General features: G+C 43.7%; 1 long non-coding RNA gene across 3 annotated transcripts; it reads right to left on the bottom strand.

The window, feature by feature from the left end:
- Positions 1–14642: 14642 nt before the first annotated feature.
- LOC103650061 (uncharacterized) lies at positions 14643–19635 on the bottom strand. Of its 3 annotated transcripts, none has more exons than XR_002267985.3 (12): positions 19529–19634; positions 19396–19460; positions 18790–18849; positions 17663–17741; positions 16948–17508; positions 16737–16848; positions 16548–16643; positions 16425–16466; positions 16044–16339; positions 15522–15643; positions 15339–15432; positions 14643–14930 (listed from the first exon to the last, which is right to left on the bottom strand). It is a non-coding gene; the product is annotated as an uncharacterized lncRNA (long non-coding RNA). The 3 variants fall into 3 exon arrangements; XR_002750278.2 differs by having other exon boundaries at positions 16044–16336; XR_002267986.3 differs by lacking the exons at positions 17663–17741; positions 18790–18849 and having other exon boundaries at positions 19529–19635.
- Between the last annotated feature and the right edge of the window lie 3939 nt (positions 19636–23574).

Below are 23574 nucleotides of genomic sequence, written 5' to 3'. Positions count from 1 at the left end.
GCGAAGCGGAGTTCATCGTCTTCCAGGGCCTTAGCCCGAGTCCGAGCCCTGGGTCGGGCGAAGCGGAGTTCGTCGTCTTCCGGGGCTTAGCCCGAGTCCGAGCCCTGGGTCGGGCGGAGCGGAGTTCGTCGTCTTCCGGTGCCTTAGCCCGAGTCCGAGCCCTGGGTCGGGCGAAGCGGAGTTCGTCGTCTTCCGGGGCTTAGCCCGAGTCCGAGCCCTGGGTCGGGCGGAGCGGAGTTCGCCGTCTTCCGGGGCTTAGCCCGAGTCCGAGCCCTGGGTCGGGCGGAGCGGAATTCGCCGTCTTCCGGGGCTTAGCCCGAGTCCGAGCCCTGGGTCGGGCGGAGCGGAGTTCGCCGTCTTCCGGGGCTTAGCCCGAGTCCGAGCCCTGGGTCGGGCGGAGCGGAGTTCGCCGTCTTCCGGGGCTTAGCCCGAGTCCGAGCCCTGGGTCGGGCAGAGCTTCCTATGGTACCTTTGGCAGGGCCTGGCTTCCTTTGCATTAAATGCTCCTGCGACTTGGCCGGTCGGTGCGGCGATTCAGTCAGGGTTGCTTCTTAGCGAAGGCAAGGCCTCGGGCAAGCCGGAGATGTGTCCGCCGTTGAAGGGGGGCCTCGGGCGAGACGGAAACCCCTTCGGGGTCGGCTGCCCTTGCCCGAGGCTAGGCTCGGGCGAGGCGTGATCGAGTCGCTCGTATGGACTGATCCCTGACTTAATCGCACCCATCAGGCCTCTGCAGCTTTATGCTGATGGGGGTTACCAGCTGAGAATTAGGCGTCTTGAGGGTACCCCTAATTATGGTTCCCGACAGAGCTTTTGGTGGTAATCTCTAGGAGCGGTCGTTGACCGGAAGGTGTCCTGTGAGCGGCCGACGAGTTGTAGTGTAGGCCCGTGAAGGCTCTCCAGCGCCCGTTGGTTTCTAGTGCGCTCGATCGATCTCCCGAGTCTATTGCATTGCTGCTTCTACGTAGTGCCGCGAGCTATTTATGAAGTAACTAAGGTAATCTCGGAGCATTGCGGTGGCGAGCCGGATTTGGCAATAGGTGCGCAGGAACATCGCGTCCTGCTATTGATTTTTGTCTTATTGATTGTTGATTCACTAACATTATTTTTGTAGTGACTAAAATATGAAGAATCAGCGGGATATTGCCTCTCTTTTTCGCAATCATGCTGCAAAGAAACAGAAGTTTATTGCTTCTTCATTATTTTTCTGCAATGAGTTCAGTAAAGACTAAATTGTGAAACAAGATGTGTGATAGTCTTTTAAATGATTTTCTTGTTACATACATGAAGAGTGATATTTTCTCCAAAGTGAATGAAGAAGATATAATTGACACTTTTATGGCATTGAGGAAGCGCAGGCCAGATAAGTAGTATTATTGCAATCTTTATGTTTAATGTATGCAATTTTCATGCTTATTTGTTGAGTGTCAAACTTTATATCTATATATCAAATTGTTTACCAAATTTTACTATGAAATTTTATGTAAATTAGATAGAATTCTATATGAAAATTTTGTTGCGGCACATCCTATGTAAAAATCCTAGGTCCGCCACTGTGTCCATGCATCTTGTTCAACGTTTCAGTATGATTCTGTGATCACAATTTTCCTTCCCTCATCTCTTGACATCATGGTTAGTCTATACATGCGAGGCAAGGCGGTCGACTTCCTACAATACAGGAGGCTTGGGCTTCTGCTTCGTTTACCGACAGGCATTGGAAGAGAACATGTGAATGCGACGACATGAGTAGAACAATTAACGCCCTTGTTGTCGTCTCTGGTAATAACACCCACGTCTGCAGCTGATCCATCCACATTCACCTTTGCCTAGCTTGTTCGTTCTGCATCAAGGCAGGCCATTGGGCATAAGCTTATATCCAACGGCTCAACCCTGACAGCCATCGAAAGTGCCTAGATATATGGAGCGACGTGCACACACCGTTCCATTCTATTTTCTCGCTCAGACTCACGCCCCCGAGACACATACACTCGTGTTTGCTCTGCCAACCCAGACCCGCCCGTCACCTCGACATCGGCTACCCCGGCATCGCCCGACGCTGGTGTTGGTGCCTTTTTGGGGCGCCAATCACTGCGTGAGAACCGGCGGCGGTGCTCGCTGCACAGGCGCGGACGGTCCGCGACCTGGGAAAGGGCTAAGGCTTTCCTGCTTGACGGTCGGACGGTCCACGCCTACAGGCAGGACGGTCCATGCGTGCGCAGGGGCGGCGGAAGTCGCCGGAGGCGCCTGGATCTTGCTCCCGGGAGGGACCCCATCGGGGAGGAGAGATCCTAGGTGTTGTCTAGGCTCGGCAGGTTGACCTAGACTCCTTTTATCGACGTAGAGTCGAAGAGAAGCGGAGAATTTGGGGATTGAGAGGCTAAACTAGAACTAGGCTATAACTACTCCTAAATGTACAAGAAATAAATGCGAGATAAGTTGATTATTGATTCGATTGATGATTCTTAATGGGCCGTAATCCTCTGTATGTACAGAGGAGGGGGGCTAGACCCTTTACAAACTAATCTCCTGAGCTAATTCCATGAATTTAGCTAACAACCGTAGCATAAAACTCAGAACCCTAATCTGCTCTGCGCACGTGCGGATCGTCCGCACCACTAGTGCGGACTGTCCGGGCCGCGGACCGTCTGGTCCTCAATTTGGTACTCAACATATGCCCCCTACCTTTTGGTGGAGCTGAGCGAACCAAAAGCAACTAACTCGATGTGATCACATCGGTTTTCTTAGGCATCTTGCCACTTACTAAGATGGTACGCAATGTAGGATTACGGGGAGGCTACACTAGCGCAAAACAAAATTTTCAACCCCATAATACCAAGAACTACTGCGGTTATAGGTCATGGAATTACCACTAGACGCGCAGAGCAGCGGAAGACGTCTCGATGTAGACGAACGCGTCGAGCAGTGCCGTGCAGTCGCCGGCGTCCTTCACGTCCTCGCACGGTCCGTCCAAGTGCTCCAGATGCAGCACCTCCGAGGTATCCACACGTACAGGGAGGAAGCGCCGCGTACCGAACTGCTAGGTTCGCGACGGCGGCTTGGCGAGGGCGAGAGGTGGGCGGCGGCTGTTAGTTCGCTGGTGGCGAATTAGGTTATCCTTAACCGCGCCCCCGCCCCTCATTATATAGGCGTTATGGTGGGCTTCTGACGCCGAGGCCCATCATTAACCCTAAAGCCCAGTCTAATTTCGGATCTAATCCGAATTAGGCTTCCTTCCCCTTAAGTGTGTGACCCTATAGGTTCACGTACAAATAGACATAGCCCGAGTACTCTTACTTGGCCCAATAATTGACAGCGGCCTCTAGCAAGACATGTCAACTCCTATGTGTACGTAAAGATCATATCAGACGAACCATTGCGACATTAAGTACATGCTGTTCCCTTTGTCTCACGATATTTGGTCTGGCTCTAAGCTGACCTCTCTTTCTCGATACTGTGAATTGGAATCCTTTCAATGGTTAACTCTTAACCCTAGCACGGCCATGCATTTCTTGATCCAATCACTCGAGGGGCCCAGAGATATCTCTCTCACAAAGAGAGGGACAAATTCCATCTTGACTGACCATGCCTCATAGCATGCTTCCTGACAAACCCAAAACTACCTTTATAACTACCCAGTTACGGGATAGCGTTTGATAGTCCCTAAGTAAGTCAATTCACATCTTGAGAACATGCGACAATCTCAGGTCTAAGGATACAATATTCATGTTGCAAGAAGAGAACTATATTACAATATCTCACGTTGGGTCGGTCTAGCCTCATGTCATACATGCGCCCACATTATTAATTTAACATCTCCATGTTCATGACTTGTGAAATGTAGTCATCAACTAATACATGTGCTAGTCATCGACTCTGACTAGGGACATTATTTAGAATAACCATATAAGTAAAGAATCTCACAAACAATTCACATAATTGCTAATCAATACAAGGTGCCTTCCATGGATATTCAATTAAGCAATATATATATCATGGATACAAAGAAATATGCTCATCTCTATGATTATCTCTAGGGCATATTTCTAACAGTCTCCCACTTGCACTAGAGTTAATCTAGAAGATATCTAATACCCATAGATCTCACGTGTGCCTCATGCTTAGGTTGTGGAAGAGGTTTTGTCAAAGGATCAGCAACATTCAAATCCGTATGTATTTTGCATATCTTTATCTCACCCCGCCTAATGAATTCCCGTATGAGGTGAAACTTCCGCAGTACGTGTTTGTTTTTCTGGTGGTTCCTTGGCTCCTTAGCTTGCGCAATAGCCCCATTGTTGTCACAGTAGAGGTTCAATGGGCCAGATGCATTAGGAAACACACCAAGCTCGATGAGGAACTTTCTTATCCAAACACCTTCCTTCGCAGATTCAGAAGCTGCAATGTACTCGGCTTCTGTTGTAGAATCAGTCACAGTCTCCTGTTTGGAACTCTTCCAACTAACAGCACCACCATTTATTGTGAACACAAAACCTGATTGCGATTTTAACTCGTCTGGGTCAGTTTGGAAGCTAGCATCGGTGTAACCAGTTACAACGAGCTCCTCCTTACCCCCATATACCAGGAACATATCTTTAGTCCTTCTTAAGTACTTAAGAATGCCTTTTACCGCTGTCCAGTGATCCTCACCTGGATCAGCCTGGTATCTACTCGTAGCACTTATAGCGTATGAAACATCTGGGCGTGTACTTATCATGGCATACATGATTGATCCAATCGCTGAGGCGTATGGTACCTTACTCATGCGCTCTCGCTCATTAGCCGTCGCAGGACATTGCATCTGGCTAAGGTGTTTACCATGTGACATAGGTATGAAACCTTTCTTGGACTGTTCCATGTTGAACCGTTTCAAAACCTTGTCAATGTACATATCTTGACTTAATCCTATAAGCCTCTTCGACCTATCTCTATAGATCCTTATGCCCAAAATATATGCTGCTTCCCCTAAGTCCTTCATAGAAAAACTCTTTTTCAGTGAAGCCTTGACGGACTCCAGCATAGGAATGTCATTCCCAATCAATAATATGTCATCCACATACAAGATCAGAAATACAACAGCGCTCCCACTTTCCTTCTTGTAAACACAAGCTTCTTCTTCATTCTGATGAAAACCAAGCCCTTTGATCACTTCATCAAAACGAATGTTCCAACTCCGAGATGCTTGCTTCAACCCATAAATGGATTTCTGAAGTTTGCATATCTTTCCAGCATTGATCGGATCGACAAAACCCTCGGGCTGTATCATATACACGTCCTCATCAAGGTTTCCATTAAGGAAAGCTGTTTTGACATCCATCTGCCAAATCTCATAATCGAAATATGCGGCAATAGCTAGAATGATCCGAATAGATTTAAGCATCGCTACTGGCGAGAATGTCTCGTCATAGTCAACTCCTTGAACTTGTCGAAAACCCTTTGCAACAAGTCGAGCCTTATAGATGTGAACATTTCCATCCATGTCTTTCTTCTTCTTATAGATCCATTTGCATTCTATAGGTCTAACACCATCAGGCGGGTCAACCAAGTTCCAAACTTGATTTTCTCCCATGGAATCTATCTCGGATCTCATGGCGACATGCCATTTCTCGGAATCTGGGTCCATCATCGCTTCTGAATATGTTGCAGGTTCGTCGTTGTCTAACAACAACACTTCCCCATTGCCCAATAATAGCACTTCTCCTCGTGCCTCGCGAAGCCTTGCTGACCTTCGTGGTTGTGGTGGTGTTTCTCTTGCCATAGACGTCTCAACTTGTTCTGCTATATTAGCATCACTTGTTGAATCTTGTCCCACTGGCTCATCCTGAACTTCTTCAAGATACACCTTTTGTTTACTTTTCTCTCTTTTGAGAAACTCTTTCTCTAAGAACACACCGTTCCGGGCGACAAACACTTTGCCCTCTGACCGGTGGTAAAAGTAATATCCCAAAGTTTCCTTTGGATATCCCACGAACATGCACTTGTCCGATTTTGGAGTGAGTTTATCCGACTGTAGTCGCTTGACGTAAACCTCACAACCCCAAATCTTCAGAAAAGACAAGCTGGGAGTCTTCCCAGTCCACATCTCATATGGTGTCTTAACTACGGACTTAGACGGTACCCTATTTAGTGTGAAAGCTGCTGTTTCTAGAGCGTATCCCCAAAACGACAAAGGTAGGTCCGACTGGCTCATCATTGATCGAACCATATCCAATAAAGTCTGATTACGTCGCTCAGACACGCCATTCCTCTGAGGCGTTCCAGGCGGCGTAAGCTGTGGAACAATTCCACAACTCTTTAGATGATTGCTAAACTCATGACTCAAATATTCACCACCACGATCTGATCGCAGTGCTTTAATTTTCTTGCCACGCTGATTTTCTACTTCATTCTGAAACTCTTTGAACTTTTCTAAGGATTCAGACTTGTGTTTCATTAAGTAGACATACCCATATCTACTAAAATCATCAGTGAAGGTTATGAAGTATTGGAATCCTCCCCTAGCTGTCGTACTCATTGGTCCGCACACATCAGTATGTATGAGTTCCAATAAATCTAACGTCCTCTCCGGTAAACCCGTGAAGGGCGCCTTGGTCATCTTACCAAGTAAGCAAGCTTCACATGTCTCGTATGATTCAAAATCAAACGAAGTTAAAAGCCCATCAGAATGAAGCTTCTTCATGCGATTCTCACTTATATGACCCAAACGACAGTGCCACATGTAGGTAGGACTTAAATCATTAGGCCGAGGCCTTTTAGCACTAATATTACAGATAGGTGCATCATCAAGATTTAAAATGAATAACCCATTCATAATGGATGCAAAAGCCACAAACATGCCATTCTTAGAGATCACACAACCATTGTTTTCACTCGCAAATGAATAACCATCCTTCATCAAACATGAAGGAGACATAATGTTTCGACTCATACTAGGAACTAGATAACAATTATTTAACTCCAAAATAAATCCTGATGGGAGGTGGAGTTGCATCGTCCCGACGGTCAACGCAGCAACTCTTGCATTATTGCCTACCCGGAAATCAACTTCTCCTCTTTTCACGCTTCTACTTCTTATCATTCCCTGCATCGAATTGCAAATATGGGCAACCGATCCGGTATCAAATACCCAAGAATTAATATAAGAATCAGCAAGAAAAATTTCTGTAATGTGAATAGCAAGTGTACCTGCTGCGGCTGTACCCTTACCGCCGCGATCCTTAATAGAGGCCAAGTACTGCTTGCAATTCCTTTTCCAGTGACCAAGTTCTTTGCAATAAAAGCACTCTGCATCTGCAGCTGGTCCAGCCTTGGGCTTTTGATTTGGCTTGGATACTGTATCCTTTGCCTTGCCCTTCTTCTTTTGAGATTTACCGTTCTTCTTAAAGTTGGGTTTGTTTTGGACCGCCATCACATGGCCGCTGCTGCCAGCGCTTTTCTTTATGTCCCCCTCTGCTGTTTTCAGCATGCCACATAGTTCATTGAGGCCCCTCTCCGCCCCATGCATATGGTAGTTCGTGATGAAGTTTCCATAGCTGGGCGGAAGAGATGCCAAAATGAAGTCAGTGGCCAACTCTTGGCTTATTGGGAAGCCTAGCTTCTCCAACCTCTGACTGTAACCAACCATTTTGATTACGTGTGGCCCAACTGCTGCGCCTTCTGCTAGCTTGCATTCCAGAAAGGCTTTGGACACATTGAACCTTTCAGTCCTAGCCTGAGTCTGGAACATATCCTTGAGCGCCACGATCATATCGTACACCTCATGGTTTGTCTCAAACTGCATCTGGAGCTCAGGCTCCATGCAAGCAAGCATTAGGCAACTCACTTCAAGATTAGCATCCATTGCTTTCTTGTAAGCGGTTTTAGCAGCAGCAGTTGCATTTTCACCAGGATCCTCTGGTAGTGGGGTGTCTAGAACGTCTTCCTTTTTTTCAGCCCTGAGAACAATTCTCAGGTTACGGATCCAATCCGTATAGTTTGTTCCATTTAACTTATCCTTTTCAAGAATCGATCGCAAAGTAAATGTTGGTGTGCTAGGTGCCATTTATCTACAACAAAATAATGCAAAATACTAAGACAAAAATATCCATGACAGAGTAAATCATATTAAACATTTAATAGTCTACTCCTACTAAAATCAATATCCCTCAATTGATACTTAGTGATTCAGAATCCACAACTAACAAGTCTACTAGTGAGCTTTAGCATCACCGCTAGAAGACAAGGTAGATCGGTAAGCAACTCCTTGCTAATCATATCATATATATGACTCCTGTTGTTGGGTGACATCTTTATGTCTCGGCTCCCAACCTTATGCCTCAAAGTCCTTAACCATTAAGCTGACTTTGTTTAAGTTAACCAACCCTTTCTGCAGTTCGTATCCGATACAAACCTATCTAGTCAAGGAAAACTGGTGGCACCCTAATTTCATAGACCCACCACCAATTGTACAAGACTTATGATAGTGCAAGGTTTGGAGAGGCATTAAAGCTTAAACATTTATGAGGGATCGTCCTACTTTTAACATCGCACGCAAGGACATATATGCAATATAAACAAGTAGAACAATAAGAATGGCATTCACACAACAGTTGTGATTCGGTATGGCTTGCTGTCACATGGTGATCCCCATCTCCAATAATCTGTCCATCACGATGATCTCCATCTCCATGATATAGGTATGCCATCCTCCAGGTGATGAGTCCTTCAAGACCTATCTAACGTATGCTGGTAAACAAATTACATATACGCTTTGGATCATCACATGTTGACACGCAGGTCATTACATTAAATTTGGACAATACATGTGGCTCCAGCCGTATTGCCCTGGTCACGACACACAGGTCATGAATAATTTATTAACATGCATCACATACACATAATAGCCATACCGATCACATGTCCTGCAAAAACAGGTTAGACAAACACGTTTCTATACGTTCGCCACTACAGCAGATAGCCACGGCGGTCCCGCTGGCCGGTCATGACGTTGATCTGTTACATCAATCTGCTAGTTGTGTACGCAGTTAGCCCCGATGGTGATTCCAGCCGGTAGGGGCAAGTCGCGCACATAACAGAGAAGGACGAACTGATCTCTCCAGTCATATCCGATGTAATCGACTTCAACCCTTTATAACCAATTGATCTAATCAAACCGTGCATCAAGTAGATCCATCTCATGAACCTAGATCCAGACCTAAAACTACGCAGAACCTGGCGCCGATACCACTGTAGGATTACGGGGAGGCTACACTAGCGCAAAACAAAATTTTCAACCCCATAATACCAAGAACTACTGCGGTTATAGGTCATGGAATTACCACTAGACGCGCAGAGCAGCGGAAGACGTCTCGATGTAGACGAACGCGTCGAGCAGTGCCGTGCAGTCGTCGGCGTCCTTCACGTCCTCGCACGGTCCGTCCAAGTGCTCCAGATGCAGCACCTCCGAGGTATCCACACGTACAGGGAGGAAGCGCCGCGTACCGAACTGCTAGGATCGCGACGGCGGCTTGGCGAGGGCGAGAGGTGGGCGGCGGCTGTTAGTTCGCTGGTGGCGAATTAGGTTATCCTTAACCGTGCCCCCGCCCCTCATTATATAGGCGTTATGGTGGGCTTCTGACGCCGAGGCCCATCATTAACCCTAAAGCCCAGTCTAATTTCGGATCTAATCCGAATTAGGCTTCCTTCCCCTTAAGTGTGTGACCCTATAGGTTCACGTACAAATAGACATAGCCCGAGTACTCTTACTTGGCCCAATAATTGACAGCGGCCTCTAGCAAGACATGTCAACTCCTATGTGTACGTAAAGATCATATCAGACGAACCATTGCGACATTAAGTACATGCTGTTCCCTTTGTCTCACGATATTTGGTCTGGCTCTAAGCTGACCTCTCTTTCTCGATACTGTGAATTGGAATCCTTTCAATGGTTAACTCTTAACCCTAGCACGGCCATGCATTTCTTGATCCAATCACTCGAGGGGCCCAGAGATATCTCTCTCACAAAGAGAGGGACAAATTCCATCTTGACTGACCATGCCTCATAGCATGCTTCCTGACAAACCCAAAACTACCTTTATAACTACCCAGTTACGGGATAGCGTTTGATAGTCCCTAAGTAAGTCAATTCACATCTTGAGAACATGCGACAATCTCAGGTCTAAGGATACAGTATTCATGTTGCAAGAAGAGAACTATATTACAATATCTCACGTTGGGTCGGTCCAGCCTCATGTCACATGCGCCCACATTATTAATTTAACATCTCCATGTTCATGACTTGTGAAATGTAGTCATCAACTAATACATGTGCTAGTCATCGACTCTGACTAGGGACATTATTTAGAATAACCATATAAGTAAAGAATCTCACAAACAATTCACATAATTGCTAATCAATACAAGGTGCCTTCCATGGATATTCAATTAAGCAATATATATATCATGGATACAAAGAAATATGCTCATCTCTATGATTATCTCTAGGGCATATTTCTAACACGCAATAGTCTTGGTCACGATGATTAACTCAACGGACGTGACCCCTTTAGCTTTGATCGAACTATCAGTCCCAACACCGTCGAACGTCATACTGGTCCTGACCAATTTGTCACCTTGCTTTCCTAATTTTTTAAGTGTTCTTGCGTCGCTCCGTAGTCGACCAGGTCTTCTTCTTGCAGGTCGTCTTCCTCCATGGTTGTCTGAAAGGGAAATAGGGTCAAACCTTTTCCTCAATGATTTTGGTGGTTGAATTGCCCAACACAAATAATTAGACTAACTAGTTTGCTCTAGATTATAAGTTACAGGTGCCAAATGTTCACAACAAACCAATACAAAGATAAAAGAAAGGGTTCAAATCAAAGGAGCAAAGAAAACCAAAGGCTGCCCTGGTCTGGAGCACCGGACTGTCCGATGTGCCATCGGACAGTGTCCGGTGCACCAGGGAGATCAACTCCGAACTTGCCACCTTCGGGTTTATGGAAATAGCCCTCCGCTATAATTCATCGGACTGTCCGGTGTAGCACCGGACTGTCCGGTGTGCCATGCAGAGCAACGGCTAACAGCACCAACAGTCGACTGCAAAAGTGTACAGTGAACAGTGAACAGTGCGGACTGCGCGCGTAGAGTCAGAGCAGGCGCCAGAAGGCGCACTAGACAGTGAACAGGTCCGGTGCACCACCGGACTGTCCGGTGGCCCCACATGTCAGAGCTCCAACGGTCGAACCCCAACGGTTGGGTGACGTGGCTGGCACACCGGACAGTGTCCGGTGCGCCATTCGACAGCAGCCCGTCCCAACGACCACTTTGGTGGTTGGGGCTATAAATACCCCCCAACCACCACACTTCAAGGCATCCAAGTTTTTCAGCCAACACATTCAATACAAGAGCTAGTGCATTCAATCCAAGACACAAATAGTGACTAGAAGAGAGAGTTTTGTCGTGTTCTTTTGAGCTCTTGCGCTTGGATCGCTTTTCTTCTTCCCCATTTCTTGTTCCCAAGTTCTTTGTAATCAAAACAAGAGACACCAATTGTGTGGTGGTCCTTGTGGGGACTAAGTGTCCCAATTGATTGAGAAGATAAGCTCACTCGGTCTAAGTGACCGTTTGAGAGAGGGAAAGGGTTGAAAGAGACCCGGTCTTTGTGACCACCTCAACAGGGAGTAGGTTTGCAAGAACCGAACCTTGGTAAAACAAATCACCGTGTCACTCTTGCTATTTGCTTGTGATTTGTTTTTCGCCCTCTCTTTCGGACTCGATTATATTTCTAACGCTAACCCTGGCTTGTAGTTGTGCTTAAACATTATAAATTTCAGATTTGCCTATTCACCCCCCTCTAGGCGACTTTCAATTGGTATCAGAGCCGGTACTTCATTAAGAGCCTAACCGCTCGAAGTGATGTCGGGAGCTCACGCTAAGAAGGAGATGGTGACCAGCGAGAAGCCCGCCACAAGCCACGGGAAAGCTCCATCGGGAGAGTCCGGCAACAAAAGGGAGGAATCGCCTCCCCGCGTCAAGTCGCACCGGAGTGGCAACAAGAAGAAGAAAATGAAGAAAGTGGTCTACTACGAGACCGATTCATCGTCGCCTTCCACCTCCGGCTTCGACACGCCGTTCGTCACTTCTAAGCGCCATGAGCGCAAGAAGTTTAGTAAGATCCCTTTACGCTATCCTCGCATTTCCAAACGCACTCCTTTACTTTCCGTCCCACTATGCAAACCACCAGTTTTTAACGGTGAAGATTATTGTATGTGGAGTGATAAAATGAGGCACCATCTAACCTCACTCCACGCTAGCATTTGGGACATTGTTGAATTTGGAGCGCAGGAACCATCCGTGGGGGATGAAGGCTATGACTCGGACGAGGTAGCCCAAATCCGGCATTTCAACTCCCAAGCCACTACTATACTCCTTGCCTCTCTAAGTCGAGAGGAGTATAATAAGGTGCAAGGGTTGAAGGGTGCCAAAGAGATTTGGGACGTGCTCAAGACCACGCACGAAGGAGATGAGGTGACAAAGATCACCAAGCGGGAAACGATCGAGGAGGAGCTCGGTCGATTTATGCTCAACCAAGGAGAGGAGCCACAAGCCATGTACAACCGGCTAAAGACCTTGGTGAACCAAGTGCGCAACCTCGGTAGCACCAAATGGGATGACCATGAAATGGTCAAGGTTATTCTTAGATCACTCGTTTTTCTTAACCTTACTCAAGTTCAATTAATTCGTGGTGATCCTAGATATAAACTAATGTCTCCCGAGGAAGTGATAGGAAAGTTTGTGAGCTTTGAGCTAATGATCAAAGGCTCCAAACAAACCATCGAGCGAGGCGCCACCTCCACACCCGAGGTGCAACCTATCGCATTCAAAGCGACGGAGGAGAAGAAAGAAGAGTCTACATCAAGTAGGCTCCCCATCGACGCCTCCAAGCTCGACAATGAGGAGATGGCTTTAATCATCAAAAGCTTTCGCCAAATCCTCAAGCAAAAGAAGGGGAGAGATTACAAGCCCCATTCCAAGAAGGTGTGCTACAAATGTGGTAAGCCCGGTCATTTCATCGCTAAATGTCCATTATCAAGTGATAGTGACAGGGGCGACGACAAGAAGGGAAGAAGGAAGGAGAAGAAGAAGTATTACAAGAAGAAGGGCGGCGATGCCCATGTTTGCAGGGAGTGGGACTCGATGAGAGCTCCACCGACTCCTCCTTCGACGAGGACGCCACAAACATCGCCGTCAACAAGGGTCTCCTCTTCCCCAACGTCGGCCACAAGTGCCTCATGGCAAGGGACGACAAAAAGAAGGTAAAATCTAGAGCCTCCACTAAATACACGACATCTAGTGATGATGAGGATAATTTACTTGCCCTTTTTGCCAACCTCAACATGCAACAAAAAGAAAAACTAAATGAATTGATAGGAGCTATTCATGAGAAGGATGAACTTTTGGATACCCAAGAGGACTTCCTTATTAAGGAAAATAAGAAGCATGTTAAGGTTTAAAATGCTTATGCTCAGGAGTTAGAGAAATGTGAAAAATTGACTAATGAGCTAAGCACTTGCCATGATACTATTTCCAGCCTTAGAAATGAAAATGCTAAATTAATTGCTAAGGTTGAGAATTTAAATGTTTGTGATGATTCTCTTGTCAAACTTAAAAATGACAATGCTAATTTGATTGCTAAGATTGACAAGTTGAATGAATCAATTGCTAGCCTTAAGATAGAAAATGAAAAATTGATTACTAAGGCTAAAAGTTTAAATGTTTCCAATCTTAGAAATAAAAATGTCATGTTACATGCTAAGATTGATGAATTAAATGTTTGCAAACCCTCTACATCTACCATTGAGCATGTTACTATTTGTACTAGATGTAGAGACATTAATGTTGATGTTATTCATGATCGCCTAGCTTTAATTAAACAACAAAATGATCACATAGCTCAACTTAGTGCTAAGATTAATGAGCATGACTTAGAAAATGAAAAAATTAAATTTGCTAGAAGCATGCTCTATAATGGGAGACGCCCTGGGATTAAGGATGGCATTGGCTTCCAACAGGGAGACAATGTCAAGCTTAATGCCCCTAAAAGATTGTTTAATTTTGTTAAGGGTAAGGCTCCCATGGCTCAGGATAACGAGGGTTACATTTTATACCCTGCCGGTTATCCCGAGCACAAACACTACAGGAAACTGGTTAAAGAACGTGGGTGAAAAACCGTCGAACTTAATGTAATAAGCCGTCGAACTTACCATAAGAACGTGGGTTTACCGACGAATATAGCCGACGGCGATTTTTGGACGAACTTAGAGAAGTAAGTTCGACGGCCCCGTCGAACTTAACATTAAGAACGTGGGTACCCACGTTCTTAACCGTAAGAACGTGGGTACCGTCGAACTTAACATTAAGAACGTGTGTTTTTAAGTTCGACGGGGGCCATCGAATTTAGAGAAGTAAGTTCGACGGTACCCACGTTCTTACTGTAAGTTCGACGGGGACGCGTGGCCGTCGAACTTATGTGGCCTGCGTGGGTCTGCATGGGCTGCACATTAAGTTCGACGGTACCCACGTTCTTAACATTAAGAACGTGGGTACCCACGTTCTTATCCCTTTTCCAGAAAAAAATAAAACATACAGAAATGAAAAATTAGACAAACATAAAATCACATGCAACACAGAATATCACATACAATACAGATTTCAAACACATGGATATATGTTCATATCACAAATTCACACAAGTCCAAATACATAAGTTCACAAATTCACATAAGTCCAAATACATAAGTTCACATCCATAGTTCACATTTTTAGTTCACAAGTTCAAACATTAGCTCCATCGCTCTCGATCAGAACATCGGATTGTTGTTCGTAGCTCCACCACTAGAATTGAGTCATTTGTCCGCAAAGTCAGCGTGAGGGGGAGGAGTCACTTGATGAGAGCCGGAATCCTACAAAATAAACCAAAATTCTCATAAATATACAACTGGCATTAAATCACATGTACACAAAGATATAGGAAAGCATGATAAACACAAAATGTGGCTTCCAAGAAGATCACAAAATGCTGGCATTAAATCACATGTACACGAAGATATAGGAAAGCATGATAAACACAAACTGTGGCTTCCAACAAGATCACAAAATGACATGTACACCAAGATATTGGAAAGCATGATAAACATCTGTCCTAGCCTAAAGTGCTGGCATCACAAGAAACAAGCAGCAGTGGAGTAGCCTAAAGTGTTAAGGAGTCATATTTGTGCAATCATCCTTCGCATGGAGATAATTTGGTTTTTAACACCCCATACATTGCTAAAGAACAAAGGAATATAAGCAGTTGTGAATGTAGTGAATACCTTGGCATGAATAAACTTCTCCTTGGCAGAGAATACATCTTTGTGTTTAGGCTTGCTAACAGAGAGGTACTGTGATGTGTCTGATCCATCAGCACTGCAAAAGAAACAATGTTGAGAGTTTGTTACCTGGAGAGCAATAGACATGGAATTACTTCATAAAGAGATTCAAAACAATAATATTACCTTGAATTATCATCTGGCAGCGTCTCTTCCCAAATACTGTTGACAAACATGTTGCCTAATGACTGAAAGAGATTGATTACAGATGGCTCCCAAACTCTGACATCAAGTGTAAGAGATCTAACCTGAAATAAGATGCATGTGTTTAGGCTACTATTCTATCAAAATAAATATATAATTATCCTAAATTAGCAATAGAAAAATGATACTAAGCTATAAAAACGATCATATTTCACTTCCTTAATATAATGATGCGAGTTCTGTGTGTTCGAGAAAAAAACTGTTTCATTTCCTTTATGCAAAACATGTGTTGTAGCTTTAGGTGTAGCTGTCAGTGTGATAGCACCACTGCACCAAAGCCCAAGTCTATTTGATATCATGCACACACTAAAACAACTTCTAGACTTTAAAGTTTCAACCTCTAGACTTCAAAGAATAAATGAATGCAGAAATAAATATTGCATGACCATCAAGGGAAACAAGAGTCTATTTAAAAGAATTAACAGTTAAAGGTTTTGTAGATACCTTTGATATATGCACTCCAAGATTTCTGTGTACCCCAGAACACTCTATGCATAGAAGTGCGCCAAGGTTTAATGATGCCCAATCAGGTTCTGAAGCACCACAGTCAGCACACATATTATTGCCATCAACTTTCCTAAGCAAGTCAATTGGTTTTTCAGGTTTCATGTTGGTTCTGTGATGATGTGTGCCTCTGACATCATGCTGCCCATTTCCAGATTTCTTCTCCAGTACTAAATCTTCACTTACAGAAGGTTGAAATTCTACTGGACTCATGCAAAGATCACCTCTCCCAACTACTGGATTAAAAACAGAAATAAGATATGTAACTATTAGAGCAAAACATTAACACCATAATACAAAGAGAAATAGTTTAAGAGTTACCTGATTAATATATGGTTCCATTTGATGCAATAGTTCATATCCCTGACAAATAGAAATTGATAGGATTAATCACATTCATGCATAACATAGCTACACCACAAGGCAAAATATGCAAGGAAGTACTTGTTTAAAATATCGAAGATGTGAGTCCATCATCGCACTAACAGCCTCCAAAAATTCATATCTCTTCTTTGCCTCGACATGGGAAAGTGAAGTGACCTGAGAAATTAACATGGACATGGCAAACAATGGCATGGTAAGCATATAAGCTCAGAAACTAAGGAGCAAAGTAATGGACAATGCAAATCGTACCAGGTTGAAACGGGCTTGCTCAAATGAAGATCGAGCACTGTGAAGCTCTTGGTTATTACCAAATGCTATTTAGTTCAGGGGGGAGTTAGAGAAGCCTTTATTTGTGTGAACACTGTAAAATGTTGAATAAGAAATGCTTAGTTCAGGGGGGAGTTAGAGAAGCCTTTATTTGTGTGAACACTATAAAATGTTGAATAAGAATGGTTTTTACATCTTCAATTGCCGTTGTTATGTCTGGTCGGGTACCTTTCTTCAATGATAGGTACTTCTCACAAATCTATAACCAAACCAACAAGTCCACGAGTTAACAGCACACTCTGTCTTAGGAATTCAGCAAGCAATAATATTACAGTTTTATGCAGCAAAGCAAGTATGGCAGAAAAATATGAAAGAACAACAAATTGGCAGAAAAATATGAAAGAACAACAAATTGGCAGAAAAAATAGAAACATAGTCAAACATTGAGAGTACTTATAGAGTGCCTGTGCAGCAGTCATTCTTTTTCTGTAATCCTTGTTAAGAAGTCTTTTGACAAAATCTTTAGCTTCAGGCGATACTGATTGCCATGGTGAGTCGTCAAAATTAGGGTCAGCTCTCAGCACTGAGCGAAAAATGCCTGATTCAGTTCGTGCCCAGAATGGCCTGCTACCACACAGCAATATATAAGTGATAACACCAATGCTCCACATGTCTGCTTCTGTGCTATATGACCTATGCAAGACTTCTGGAGCAACATAGTATGCACTTCCAACAATGTCATTAAGCCTTTCATCTGTAAAGGGGGAAAAAGCAACAGGAGCATCAGGCGTTAGAACATTTTTTGGAGGAAGGTCATATCATGTTTCATTTTATGGCAATGGACTTCTAACATATTTGTAAAACAGAACTTTACAATTGGATGGCCCTTGTGTGGAGGTATGTAATACCTGGTCTTATAAAATCTGAGAGACCAAAATCAATTATCTTCATAGGAGAATGCTCTTCCCTAGTGCTGAATAGGAATTTCTGTTAAAAACACCAAGGGTGGATTTATCTTAAGGAATATACTACAGTTTTTTTCGCCACGACAAATCATATTTAAAAGGACATGGAATCCTTACTTTTCACTTGCCAGACCTCAAAACTACATGGGACAAAAGAGAGTTGCCATTGAACAAATACACAACCAATACACCGACTAAAGTGCTGCAAATAGGCCTTTTGTCTCGCAATTTATACCACAACACAACATGCCAATATTAATTAGCTATTGAGTTCACTGTTGGAATAAATTGTCTATTTAGCTCCGGGTTATTCTAACCATTTCTATTTAAGTTCAATTTCAAATACCTGCAAAGGAAAGTTTAATTCCAATTCTCAATTACCATAGAACCACAAATTGTACCCTATATTTTGTGGTTCGACGGTAATTGAAATTAAACTTTCTTTTGCAGCACATAATAACAAAAGGAAAAGAAACATAGGATTAATCCCTTATGATACTACTCCCTCCGTTCACAAAAGTATGCAATTCTAGACTTGAAACTTTGTCCAAGAAAGAATGCAACTATAGGGGTCCAGGCTAGCATAGAGGTGTACTCAGGTTTCTGTAGGACATGAGCATGGAGCGAATGAGAGACTCGGGGTTGGTGATGTAAGGGGTCCATGCGTCTTTTACCTATATGTCTAATTCATCCTTGGAATCCGAGGGTTGCAAAAAAATGGGCTGAGAGTATATGCAAATAGATTTAATGGTGCTACTTTTATTTACAAAGTTATCTAATGGTATTATGTGCAACCAAAACCATAAATATTTTGGATCAGTTGCTGATAAAGTTTACCAAAATAAGACTTCTAAAAATGTGGAGGCCAGTAGTAGTTTATAACAAATATATCTGCCTCTGTAGGATAGTAACGCTAGTATAACAAAATAAATGGGAAACACAATTCAAGGATGTGTATAATATTACTATTTGCTGTTAACACAAAAAAAGTATTAACGTTCCAAAGAGTACCATTAAATTTGCTAAGAAACCAAAGGCGGAGAAATAGACACGATTAACAGCTATTTTACCTTCACTTTTTCTTTCTTAACAATCCTCTCACAAAGGAAACGTAATAGTTCTAGTTCAACCTGCCAAGAATGAGAAAAACAGAAACGTATAAATATAATCCAAGAGTTTCTTCACCATCTTCAAGCTATAGCCTATAGGGCACTGATCAGCAGCAAGAAATACTACAGCATCAAGCCATTTTTAGCAAACATTATCGAAGTCCAAATCAGAGAAACTTAAGCTCTGTGTTTCTTACTACTTCTCAGGTGCGAGCATAAATGTTTTAGAATGCTCCTGATGCTTCTCTGCAAATCTATTGGTGTCTACATACAAATATATTCAACTGAAAATTTTACAGGTTACACAACAGTAGAAGCACAAATATGAAAGATTTGAAGTTTTGTGTTTACATGTGAAATTGTGATGCCTGCCATTTATTAGGACTACAACAGTCATATATTCAATAAATACAACCTGATGGACACTGCTTTTAATACCCATGGCTGATGCTCCACCCGCTAATCATGATACTGATACTTAAATCTAATGAACCAAATGGACTGGAGAGCTGTTTTGACACAATGCACGTGAATCACAAACATAACTTGTGTGGAGGTATGTAATACCTGGTCTTATAAAATCTGAGAGACCAAAATCAATTATCTTCATAGGAGAATGCTCTTCCCTAGTGCTGAATAGGAAATTCTGTTAATTGAATTTGTGAAAAAATGAAGGTACTGCATTGATATCATCACATACCAGAAAACAATACATGTAAGCCATGTAGAGGAAACATAACAAGAAGACATAAGACTTGAAGGGCTCTTCCCACCCAGCCAAAGCGAGCAACCTTTTGTCTATTTCAATCAGAGGAAATAGTAGTTCCTGGAAAGAGTTAACCAGTGTTATTACACTAGTAATCCTTAAACAGGCTCGGATTATGAGCTACCTGGATGACACATGCTAAAAATATGCACTGCTATTTGGTACAGTAATTCAATGGGAAGTTTAGATTCTGCCATGTGCCATAGTTTTAGTTTCAGATTCACCTGAACTATTAAATCCTATGCAAGATAATAATGTACTATTTTCAAGAAAGAAAAAAAGCAATACCTTTAGGAAAACTACATTAGTGTCTATGTCTTCCACTCTGACCTGATCAAGCGTAGCCCTTGCCGCTTCCACTCTACCCGAATACCCAACCGAACGCTCTAGAGCCATCTGAACTGAGCTAGTCCCTCCAATCTGCACGTCACACACAGCGAAATCCCTCTCCTCGGCGTTGTCCTCCTCTTTCAGCTTCAGCAAACCCACCGTCGCCATGGTATACGCAGAGAGCGGGAAGGGGTCAGCAAGCATCAGTTCCTCGGAACTGCTCTGGCCAAGATCCTGGCCTCCTCTGAACCTCGGGCAGTGCAGCTTGAGCTGGCCATACAGTGCCTCCAGAATCTTGTCCCCCTTGGGCAGTTTCTCCGCCAGGTTGAAGGCGAGGATGGTCTTGAAATGCGCCGGCGTTATGTGGAACCCCTCTTTCACGGTGCGGTACCGCAGAATCCGGCCGCGCTGGGTGGCGGCGTGCTGGGCGGTGCGCAAGCCGGCGCGCGGTGGGGCGGCGGGGCGTGCGCGGCGGGGCGCTGGCGGCGGCGGCAGCAGGTAGCGGCGGGCGCGCGTCTGGCAGCTAGCTGCGGCGCGCGCGGTAGACAGAGGGAAAGAAGAGAGACGCGGGGTTAGAGATTTAGGTGCGGCGCGCGCGGTAGACAGAGGGAAAAAAGAGAGACAGGCGGGGTTAGAGATTTAGGTTTTTGAGTTAAGTTCGACGGTGTCCATGTGGCTCACGAATTTAATTTAAGAACGTGGGTACCCACGTTCCTAATTCGATAAATTCGACGGTTTTACCATGGGCGCACGAATTTAATTTAAGAACGTGGGTACCCACGTTCTTAACATAACCCACGAATGTACCTCAATTAAGAACGTGGGTACCCACGTTCTTAAATTAACCCACGAACATTTATTAGTTTCTTGTAGTGAAAATTAGGAGAATTCATTCTAGGAAGTCTCACTCTGGCTCTCATCATGCTTTTAAGTATAAGAGTGAGGCATCTAGTTCTAGGCAATCCACTCATGTTAAATTGCCTAAAAAGAAATCTCCTACTGCATCAAATGAACCTAATGTGTCATTTAAGACTTTTGATGCTTCATATGTTTTAACTAACAAATCAGGCAAAGTAGTTGCCAAATATGTTGGGGGCAAACACAAGGGGTCAAAGACTTGTGTTTGGGTACCCAAGGTGCTTGTTTCTAATGTCAAAGGACCCAAGACCGTTTGGGTACCTAAGAACAAGGCCTAAACTTGTTTTTGTAGGTTTATGCATCTGGGGGCTCAAGTTGGATCATTGATAGCGGGTGCACAAACCACATGACTGGGGAGAAAAGGATGTTCTCCTCCTATGAGAAAAACCATGATCCCGAAAGAGCTATCACATTCGGCGATGGAAATCAAGGTTTGGTCAAAGGACTTGGTAAAATTGCTATATCACCTGACCATTCTATTTCCAATATTTTTCTTGTAGATTCTTTAGATTACAACTTGCTTTCTGTTTCTCAATTATGTAAAATGGGCTACAATTGTCTTTTTACGGATATAGGTGTTACTGTCTTTAGAAGAAGTGATGATTCATTCAGTAGCATTTAAAGGAGTATTAGAGGGTCAGCTATACTTAGTTGATTTTAATAGAGCTGAACTCGATACTTGCTTAATTGCTAATACTAATATGGGTTGGCTCTAGCATCGCCGACTAGACCATGTTGGGATGAAGAATCTTCACAAGCTTTTAAAGGGAGAGCACATTTTGGGACTAACAAATGTTCATTTTGAGAAAGATAGGATTTGTAGCGCATGTCAAGCAGGAAAGCAAGTTGGTGTTCATCATCCACACAAGAACATCATGACGACCGATAGGCCACTTGAGCTACTCCACATGGACCTATTCGGCCCGATAGCCTACATAAGCATCGGCAGGAGTAAGTATTGTCTAGTTATTGTGGATGACTATTCTCTCTTCACTTGGGTGTTCTTTTTGCAAGAAAAATCACAAACCCAAGAGACCTTAAAGGGATTCTTAAGACGAGCTCAAAACGAGTTCGGTTTAAGGATCAAAAAGATTAGAAGCGACAACGGGACGGAGTTCAATAACTCACAAATAGAAGGCTTTCTTGAGGATGAGGGCATCAAGCATGAGTTCTCTTCTCCCTACACACCACAACAAAATGGTGTAGTGGAGTGGAAGAATAGAACTCTACTTGACATGGCGAGGACCATGCTTGATGAGTACAAGACTTTGGACCGATTTTGGGTGGAAGCAGTCAACACCGCCTGCTACTCCATCAACCGGCTCTACCTTCACCGAATCCTCAAGAAGACATCATATGAACTCCTCACTAGTAAAAAGCCCAATGTTTCATATTTTAGAGTCTTTGGTAGCAAATGTTTTATTCTTGTTAAAAGAGGTAGAAAATCTAAATTTGCTCCTAAGGCTGTAGAAGGCTTTTTACATGGTTATGACTCAAACACAAGGGCATGTAGAGTCTTTAACAAGTCCACTGGACTAGTTGAAGTTTCTTGTGACATTGTGTTTGATGAGACTAACGGCTCTCAAGTAGAGCAAATTGATCTTGATGAGCTAGATGTTGAAGAGGCTCTGTGCGTCGCGCTAAGGAACATGTCCATTGGGGATGTGTGTCCTAAGAAATCCAAAGAGCCTCCACATGCACAAGATCAACCATCATCTTCAAATCAAGCATCTCCACCTACCCAAGATGAGGATCAAGCTCAAGATCATGAAAATGAAGATCAAGAAGAGCCACCTCAAGAGGAGGACAATGATCAAGGGGGAGATGCCAACAATCAAGACAAGGAAGATGACGAGGGTCCAAGACCGCCACACCCAAGAGTCCACCAAGCGATGCAAAGAGATCACCCCGTGAACTCCATCCTCGGCGATATTCATAAGGGGGTAACCACTCGATCTTGTGTCGCTCATTTTTGTGAACATTACTCCTTTGTGTCTTCTATTGAGCCATACAGGGTGGAAGACGCATTAAGGGATTCAGATTGGGTGTTGGCAATGCAAGAGGAACTCAACAACTTCACGAGGAATGAGGTATGGCATCTTGTTCCACATCCTAATCAAAATGTTGTAGGAACCAAGTGGGTATTTCGCAACAAGCAAGATGAGCATGGTGTGGTGACAAGGAACAAAGCCCGACTTGTGGCCAAGGGATATTCACAAGTCGAAGGTTTGGATTTCGGTGAAACCTATGCACCCGTAGCTAGGCTTGAGTCAATTTGTATATTACTTGCTTATGCTACTTACCATGGCTTCAAGCTTTATCAAATGGACGTGAAAAGTGCCTTCCTCAATGGACCAATCAAGGAGGAGGTCTATGTTGAGCAACCTCTCGGCTTTGAAGATAGTGAGTACCCTAACCATGTCTATAAACTCTCAAAGGCACTTTATGGGCTCAAGCAAGCCCCAAGAGCATGGTATGAATGCCTAAGAGATTTTCTTATCGCTAATGGCTTCAAAGTCAGAAAAACCGATCCTACTCTCTTTACTAAAACAATTGCAAATGATTTGTTTGTATGCCAAATTTATGTTGATGATATCATATTTGGGTCTACTAACAAATCTACTTGTGAAGAGTTTAGTAGGATCATGATTCAAAAATTCGAGATGTCTATGATGAGGGAGTTGAAGTATTTCTTAGGATTTCAAGTCAAGCAACTCCAAGAGGGCACCTTC

This window comes from Zea mays, chromosome 3 (assembly GCF_902167145.1).
Source record: "Zea mays cultivar B73 chromosome 3, Zm-B73-REFERENCE-NAM-5.0, whole genome shotgun sequence".
NCBI lineage: Eukaryota > Viridiplantae > Streptophyta > Magnoliopsida > Poales > Poaceae > Zea > Zea mays.
Note: the sequence above shows the minus strand (reverse complement) of the source record. Positions and strands in the feature narration are given on the sequence as shown.